Raw genomic sequence first — 8,100 nt, forward strand, 5'->3', positions numbered from 1 at the left:
GTGGGGGGGGGGTGGGGGTGGGGAGAGGAAGGGCAGGTGCTGAACCGAGGGATAATGGCGGCTCTCACCGAATGACCGCGACGACAGAAAGACAGGCTCCACAGGGGCCGCTCCTCAACACGGAGAACTCGATCTTCTCTTCCCCTCTTGTTTGTTATTGACCTTAGATTTAATAACAATAACCAATGTTACTACAATTTGTTTGAAATAAAATAAAACCGTTCTGATAAAACAACCTTCTCGAGGATCTCAATAACATTCAACTTAATTGGCTGCCCTTCGAGCAGGTTGAACCAATAAGAGTGCGCTGTGGGATGGGGCGGGGCGATGAACGGAATCGTCACACGCCCCCTCACCCGGGCACATGCGCAGTCGCTGTGGGTGATCTCACATTGTAGTTGTTGGATGGTCCCTGACTTAAATGCTACTTCAGGTCACACCAAATATATCAGAGAGAGTCTTGGATTTAGAATGAATTTAGCAAATTGAAATCAAAGCAGCAAATACCTCAATACTTCACTGGCATGGAAAAAAAACCTTTTTAAAAATTTCATTCATGGGATTTGCTCATCAAAGTCTGCACCAACATTTATTGCCCATCCCTAATTGCCCAGAGGGAAGAGTCAACCACGTTGCTTTGGTCTGGGGTCACATGTAGACCAGACTAGGTAAGGATGGCAATTTCCTTTCCTAAAGGACATTAGAGAACCAGATGGATTTTCCTGACAGTCAGCAATGATTCATGGTTATTATTAAATGCTTACTTCCAAAATATTATTGAATTCAAATTCCACCATCTGCCATGGTGGGATCTGAACTCAGGTCCCCAGAATATTAGAGTCAAGCTTAGAGTGGTGCTGGAAAAGCACAGCAGGTCAGACAGCATCTGAGGAGTAGGAATATCGACGTTTCGGGCAAATCTTGACTCTAATCTCCAGCATTTGCAGTACCCACCTCTCCCCAGAATATTACCTGAGTCTCTGGGTTAACAGTTCAGTGATAGTACTACTAGGTCTTTCCTGACTAAAAGTCATTCACTCGTCATAGGCTCAAGTCCTAACCTTGATTTTAGCCTTGATCAAAGCATCTGGTTTCCATAGGAAAAATGCACACATCATGGATTAAAGGTGATTCATTAAGCAACCAGCATAATTAAGAGACTCTGTGACAATCTCATCCATACTGAGGCAGCCTTCAACGAACTGAATTCATGCTATGTGTCTTCAAAAAATTACATAGGTTAAAGAACCTGAGGAGAAAGTGAGGTCTGCAGACAGCATCCAGGGCACAGGAGATTCGACGTTCCGGGCACAGGCCCTTCTTCAGGAATCCCTGAAGAAGGGCCTGTGCCCGAAACGTCGAATCTCCTGTTCCCTGGATGCTGCCTGACCTGCTGTGCTGTTCCAGCAATAAAGTTTCAACTAAAGAACCTGACCCTCAAAAGTACAAGAGTTTAGATTAGAGTGGTGCTGGAAAAGCACAGCAGGTCAGGCAGCATCCAAGGAGCAGAACAATCGATGTTTTGGGCAAGTGATGGGTCAGAGGGGAGGGTGGAGCGTATAGGTGGGAAGGGAGATCGGCAGGTAGGACAGGTCATGGGGACGGTGCTGAGCTGGAAGGTTGGAAATGGGGTAAGGTGAGGGGAGGGGAAATGAGGAAACTAGTGAAGTTCAATTGATGCTCTGGGGTTGAAGTGTTCTGAGGCGGAAGATGAGGAGTTCTTCCTCCAGGCATCGGGTGATGAGGGAGCGGCGGTGGACAAGGCCCAGGACCTGCATATCCTCAGCAGAATGGAAGGGGGAGTTGAAATGTTGGGCCATGGGGCGGTGGGTTGATTGGTGTGGGTGTCCCGGAGATGTTCCCTAAAGCGGTCTGCGAGGGGGCATCCAGTCTCCCCAATGTACAGGAGACCGCATCGGGAGCAACGGATACACTAAATGTCATTTGTGGATGTACAGGTGAAACTTTGATGGATGTGGAAGGCTCCTTTGGGGCCTTGGATGGAGGTGAGGGAGGAGATGTGGGTGCAGATTTTGCAATTCCTGTGGTGGCAGGGGAAGGTGCCAGGACTGGAGGGTGCGTTCTTAGGGGGTGTGGACCTGACCAGTAGTCATGGAGGGAATGGTCTTTGCGGAAAGCGGAAAGGAGTGGGGAGGGAAATATATCTCTGGTGGTGGGGTACGTTTGGAGGTGGCGGAAATGTTGGCAGATGATGTGGTTAATGCGAAGGTTGGTAGGACGGAAAGTGAGGACCGGGGGATCTGTCCTTGTTACGGTTGGAGGGGTGGGGTTTGAGGGCAGAGGTGCAGGATGTGGATGAGATGTGTTGGAGGGGATCTTCAACCATGTGGGAAGGGAAATTGTGGTGTCTAACGAAGGAGGCTATCTGGTGTGTTCTGTGGTGGAACTGGTCCTCCTGGGAGCAGATACGGCGGAGGCAGAGGAATTGGGAATACGGGATGGCATTTTTGCAGGAGGTAGGGTGGGAAGAGGTGTAATCCAGGTAGCTGTGGGAGATGGTGGGTTTGTAAAAAAATGTCAGTGTCAAGTCAGTCGTCATTAATGGAGATGGAGAGGTCCAGGAAGGGGAGGGAGGTGTCAGAGATTGTCCAGGTGAATTTAAGGTCAGTGTGGAATGTGTTGGTGAAGTTGATGAACTGCTCAACCTCCTCGCGGGAGCACAAGGTGGCGCCAATGCAGTCATCAATGTAGTGGAGGAAAAGGTGGGGAGTGGTGCCAGTGTAACTATGGAAGATGGACAGTTCTCCATAGCCGACAAAGAGACAGGCATAGCTGGGGCCCATACGGGTGCCCATGGCTACCCCTTTGGTCTGGACGAAGTGGGAGGATTCAAAGGAGAAATTATTAAGGGTGAGGACCAGTTCAGCCAAACAAATGAGAGTGTCAGTGAAAGGGTACTGGTGGGAATGTCAGGAGAGGAAGAACGGAGGGCTTGGAGGCCCTGGTCATGGCGGATGAAGGTGTAGAGGGATTGGATATCCATGGTGAAGATGAGGCATTGGAGGCCGGAGAAACAGAAGACTTGGAGGAGGTGGAGGGCATGGACTAGGGGGATAGGACAGTATTGAGGTAGGTGGAGATGAGTTTGGTGGGGCAGGAGCAGGCTGAGACAATGGGCCGGCCGGAGTGGTCAGGTTTGTGGATCTTGGGAAGGAGGTAGAATCAGGCGGTGTGGGGTTCCAGATTACGAGGTTGGAAGCTGTGGGTGGGAGATCTCCTGAGGTGATTAGGTTGAGTATGGTCTGAGAGATGATGGTTTGGTGGGGGTGGGGTCATGGTCGAGGGGGCAGTAGGAGGAGGTGTCTTCAAATTGGCGTCTGGCTTCAGCAGTGTAGAGGTCAGTGCGCCAAAATACCACTGCACCCCCTTTATCTGCTGGTGGGGTTGGGATAGGAGCAGAGGGAGTGGAGGGCTGCGCATTGTGAGGGTGAGACGTTGGAATGGGGGAGAGGGATAGACAGTTTGAGGCGGTTAATGTCTTGGCGGCAGTTGGAAATGAAGAGATCGAGGGAGGGTAATAGGCCAGCACGCAGTGTCCAGGTGGATGGAGTGTGTTGGAGCCGAGTGAAAGGGTCCTCGGAAGGTGGACAGGAGTCCTGATTGTAAAAGTAAGCTTGGAGGCAGAGGCGGCAGAAGAAGTGTTCAACGTCACGACACGTATTAAATTCATTGATGCTTGGGCGGAGGGGGATAAAGGTGAGGCCTTTGCTGAGGACTGATTGCTCATCCTCAGTGAGGGGGAGGTCTGGGGGGATGGTGAAAACTGGCAGGGCTGGGAGCTAGGACCTGGTTTAGGTGTGGAGCTGAAGCTACATAAATGGAGATCCATTTACAGCAGGGGGGGGAAATATTCTGCGCTGAGTGGCTCATCACTAATTCCCCAAAGCCTCGCCACAATCTACAATTCACAGGTCTCAGTTATGACAATACTTTGCTTTATATTGTTCACTCATTGGACATGGGCATCACTCATTGACCAGCATTTATTTCTGACTTGTGTCTTGTAGATGAGGAACAAGTTTTGGGGAATCAGTAAGTGAGTTATTCGCCACAGTACTCCTGCCTGTGACTTGCTGTTGTGGCCACTGTGTTTATGTGGTTAGTCTCAAGTCAATAATAAACCCAAGGATGTTGATAGTGAAGGATTCAATAATGGTAACACCACTGAATAACAAGGGGCAGGGTTTATTGGAGATAGTCATTGCCTGTATACTGTTGCAACTTTGTTCTTTAAAATTAATTTTCTGCCTATTCCTATCATGTTACATGTTGACCAAGTTTTTGTGTTATAGGTCTGTTCAATCCTACAGTGATACACCTCCTCCCGATCCTATTACATTATAATAATTCAGTCTTGTTTGGTGTAGTTCTCAATGCTATAGTGTTTTAACTCTCCTTCATTGCAGAAGGAAACGGTTACATTCAATTAGACCTTTTTCCGGCTTTATTTTGTCACAAATATATCACAAAGTTGTACTATTAAAGGCTGTGTCCATTTTGTAACTGCTCGGTGTCCATTAATACTTCCATATCACAGGCAGCAAAGAGATGATTGTGCAGCTAACATATTTCTGACAAATGCTGACTGAGAAAAGATACCAGGAAAATTGCATGCAACACTGAGTAGTGCCGTGGTCTTTTTATATTCCCTGAGGTGCAAGTTAGAACTTTCATTCAAACTCCTTCAGAACTGGACTGAAGTTATGGCCCAAAAGTTTTCTTTATATTCATTCATGGGTGTCACTGTCCAGAAGTTTGATAATTGGGGATTCTGTGATGGTAAAGTCATTGAATGTCAAGATGGAATGGTTAGAATGTCTCCTATTGGAGATGGTCATTGTCTGGCATTTGTGAGGATCAAATGTTACTTGCCGGTTTTCAGCTCAAGTCTGGATATTGTATAGATCTTGTTACATTTGAATATGGATTGCTTCTGTATCTGAAAAGTCACCCTGAACATTGAGCAATCATCAGTGAACATCTTCACTTCTGACCTTATGATGGAGGGAAGGTCCTTGATGAAGCAATTGAAGATGGTTGGGCCTAAAACACTAGCCTGACTAACTCCTGCAGAGATATCTTGGAGATGAGATGACTGACCTCCAACAACCACAACCATCTTCCTATGTGTCACATATGACTTCAGCCAGAAGAAACTTTTCCCCTTGGAATTGGTGAGAAAGTGAGGTCTGCAGATGCTGGAGATCAGAGATGGAAATGTGTTGCTGGAAAAGCGCAGCAGGTCAGGCAGCATCTAGGGAACAGGAGAATCGACGTTTCGGGCATTAGCCCTTCTTCAGGAATGAGGCATTAGCCCTCATTCCTGAAGAAGGGCTAATGCCCGAAACGTCGATTCTCCTGTTCCCTAGATGCTGCCTGACCTGCTGCGCTTTTCCAGCAACACATTTCCAACCCTTGGAATTGGTGATCAGGTGACGTAGATTTAAGGAGTTTTAGAGGGGATGTGAGAAAATTTGTTTTTCACCATGAGGCCAGTGGGAATCTGGAACACTCTCTGTATAAGGATAGAGGTAGAAGCTTTCAGTATAAGAAGTATTCAGATGTACACTTGCGCTGCTAACACTTACAAGGCCAAGGGCCAAGTCCTGGAGTTGAGAATAGTTAGTTGGTTGTTTGTGACCTGTGCAGATCTAATGGGCCTTTTTCTGTGCTGGTAGATCGCTACGACTCAGGAGAATCAGTTAAATCTAGGGATAATCAATTAAGTAAAACCTGATATAGAGGCATACTGTCTTTGGATTTGAATCACTGTAAATTGATGGTGTTAGGAATATGTTGAAACTTGTTTTCGTGGACATTTTAAGATTTTTCCAACTGTGTTGTATATCTGGATAGCTTGCTTTCTGTTTTGTTTTCTTTTTTGTGTCATAACTGTCTGTTCCAACGTTAGAGAAAATCTGCAGTCTTGTATGATTCAGTGTGTGGCCACCATGTTGACTAAATTCTTTTAATAAAAGATCTGTCGGTCAGATTTAATTCTGGGATCTGACTTGTCTGGTCGTCAGCTGGGATCATAGCAGAGCACATGATAACTGAGCTGCCTCAACGGTTTCACATTTCAGCTCAACCTTTTACTAGGTTTAGCTCGTTATTTCATGTCAAAGGTTAACCCATTTGATGACACAGCTATAGTTTGCAACATAATGAAACAGTTCAGATTTCAGTTAGAACAAGTGTCCCAATAATCTTTATGTAATATAATACTCACCCTGAATTTTACAAGGGCAGAAAACTGGGTGAAAAACACCCGAGTGAGGGCTTGCTGACACCTGTCCAATGACATAGGAATATAGCAACAGGAGTAAGCCATTCATATTCCATCACGAAGCCTATGGCTTCACTCCATATGCCTGCCTTTGAACGACATCCCTTAATACCTTTGCATAACAAAAATTTATCTATCTCAAACTTAAAATTAACAACTGACCCTGTATAACCACTGTTTATGGAAGAGTTCCAAACCTCAACCATCCTTTCTGTGTAGAAGTGTTCTCTACTATTTCTCCTAAATTGCCTGGCCTTGATTTTTAAACTATCCTCTCTTATTCCAGAATCTCCAACCAGTGGAAATAGCTGTGGTATTGCATGATATTTTTAAAACAGCCAAGTTATCATCTAAATTTGCACCCTTAATTAATTTTAATTGCTGTTAACGATGTGTGAATTTATTAAAAGGTATGCTGCTGCCTGTCCCTATTCTGCGGTTATGTCAGAGCCCAGGTGTCCCTGGAGAAGGAGCACGTGGTGTTCACCAACACCCTCAAGATTTTCAGGGAAAGGTGGGCACCGTAGGGAGTGGAGTGTATTATTTCCCCCTCCAATTCTATTTTGGTTTAATCTCTGCCCTCCCCCTCACTATTTGATCATGCAGCATTGCCCTCTGCGAAGGACACTGCTTGTCACTGGCCACTTGAGTGTTTCCTTTCTTCCTGGTGATGGAAATTGAATAAAGATTTGTACACCTGTTGTCTCACCTGCACACACAGAACATAGGTGCTGGGGAAAATATAAGCATTTCGGCAGTTAGACGGTAGTGTGGAAAATATAAGCATTTTCACAGTTAGGCGGTAGTGTGGGGTTAAAAACAACATAGGAGATAGTGAGGACTGCAGATGCTGGAGATCAGAGCTGAAAATGTGTTGCTGGAAAAGTGCAGCAGGTCAGGCAGCATCCAGGGAGCAGGAGAATCGATGTTTCGGGCATGAGCCCTTCTTCAAGAATCCTGAAGAAGGGCTCATGCCCGAAACGTCGATTCTCCTGCTCCCTGGATGCTGCCTGACCTGCTGCACGTTTCCATCAGTTAAAAACAATATAACCAGGAAATAGCAAAAGTAAAGAAAAAAAATTAAAAGGTATGCTGGGGGAGATCCAAGATGGCAGCGGTCTGCCGTACTGGGTTCTGTGCCATACCCCCTGGCAAGCTGGACCTTTACACCCCTCATCAAACACCCCGAGGAGACAAAACCTCTAATATAAACTTGCAGACATCTGGAGTTGCTAATATTGTGGTGTGACAGCTTTAAGACCAGAATGAAAGCTATTAAAGGAAAGGGGCCTAATGGAGTACAGCAGACAGGGCATTCCCCTACTGCATCAGGGGTGCCTGCAGCCAGTGCTCAAACTACCAGGGCGGCCCCTTTGGATTTAATGGAACAGCAGCAGTAACTCTCAGATTTTTCCAAACTCTGAGAGAAGATTGAAGCAGCAGTGGAACCTCTATCTGCCATGCTGAAAAAGCATGAGCAGGAAATTCAATTGTTGGACTGAAGAATAGAGGCAATGGGGGAGAGGACTGCGGCATCGGAGACCATGGCAGAGGTCTGGGGAGGAAGGTTCTGAACGCTGGAAGACCAGGTTCTGGTCCTTCAGGAGCAAGTGGACAACCTGGAAAATAAAAATAGAAGAAAAAACTTACAGCTCGTTGGTCTTCTGGAACACAAGGAAGGCGAGGACCTCATCGGCTTCCTGGAGAATTGGCTCCTGATGTTTCTGGGGCTGGGGTTGGAGTCGGGCCTGTTGAGTGTGGAGCGGGCCCACCGGATCGCAATGCGCAGGTCC

The 8,100-nt window shown here is 46.6% G+C and overlaps 1 protein-coding gene across 1 annotated transcript in view; it reads right to left on the reverse strand.

Moving 5' to 3' along the window:
- The window catches only part of LOC122558890 (protein disulfide isomerase Creld1-like), a 31,791-nt gene extending 23,691 nt beyond the window's left edge, over nt 1–8,100 (reverse strand). The window contains exons 1-2 of the mRNA XM_043707805.1: nt 7,958–8,100; nt 69–162 (exon numbers count right to left, since the gene is read on the reverse strand). The gene's annotated coding sequence lies outside the window, so the exon portion shown is untranslated. The remainder of the gene's footprint in view (nt 1–68; nt 163–7,957) is intronic.

Source organism: Chiloscyllium plagiosum, chromosome 18, assembly GCF_004010195.1.
Source record: "Chiloscyllium plagiosum isolate BGI_BamShark_2017 chromosome 18, ASM401019v2, whole genome shotgun sequence".
Classification (NCBI taxonomy): Eukaryota; Metazoa; Chordata; class Chondrichthyes; order Orectolobiformes; family Hemiscylliidae; genus Chiloscyllium; species Chiloscyllium plagiosum.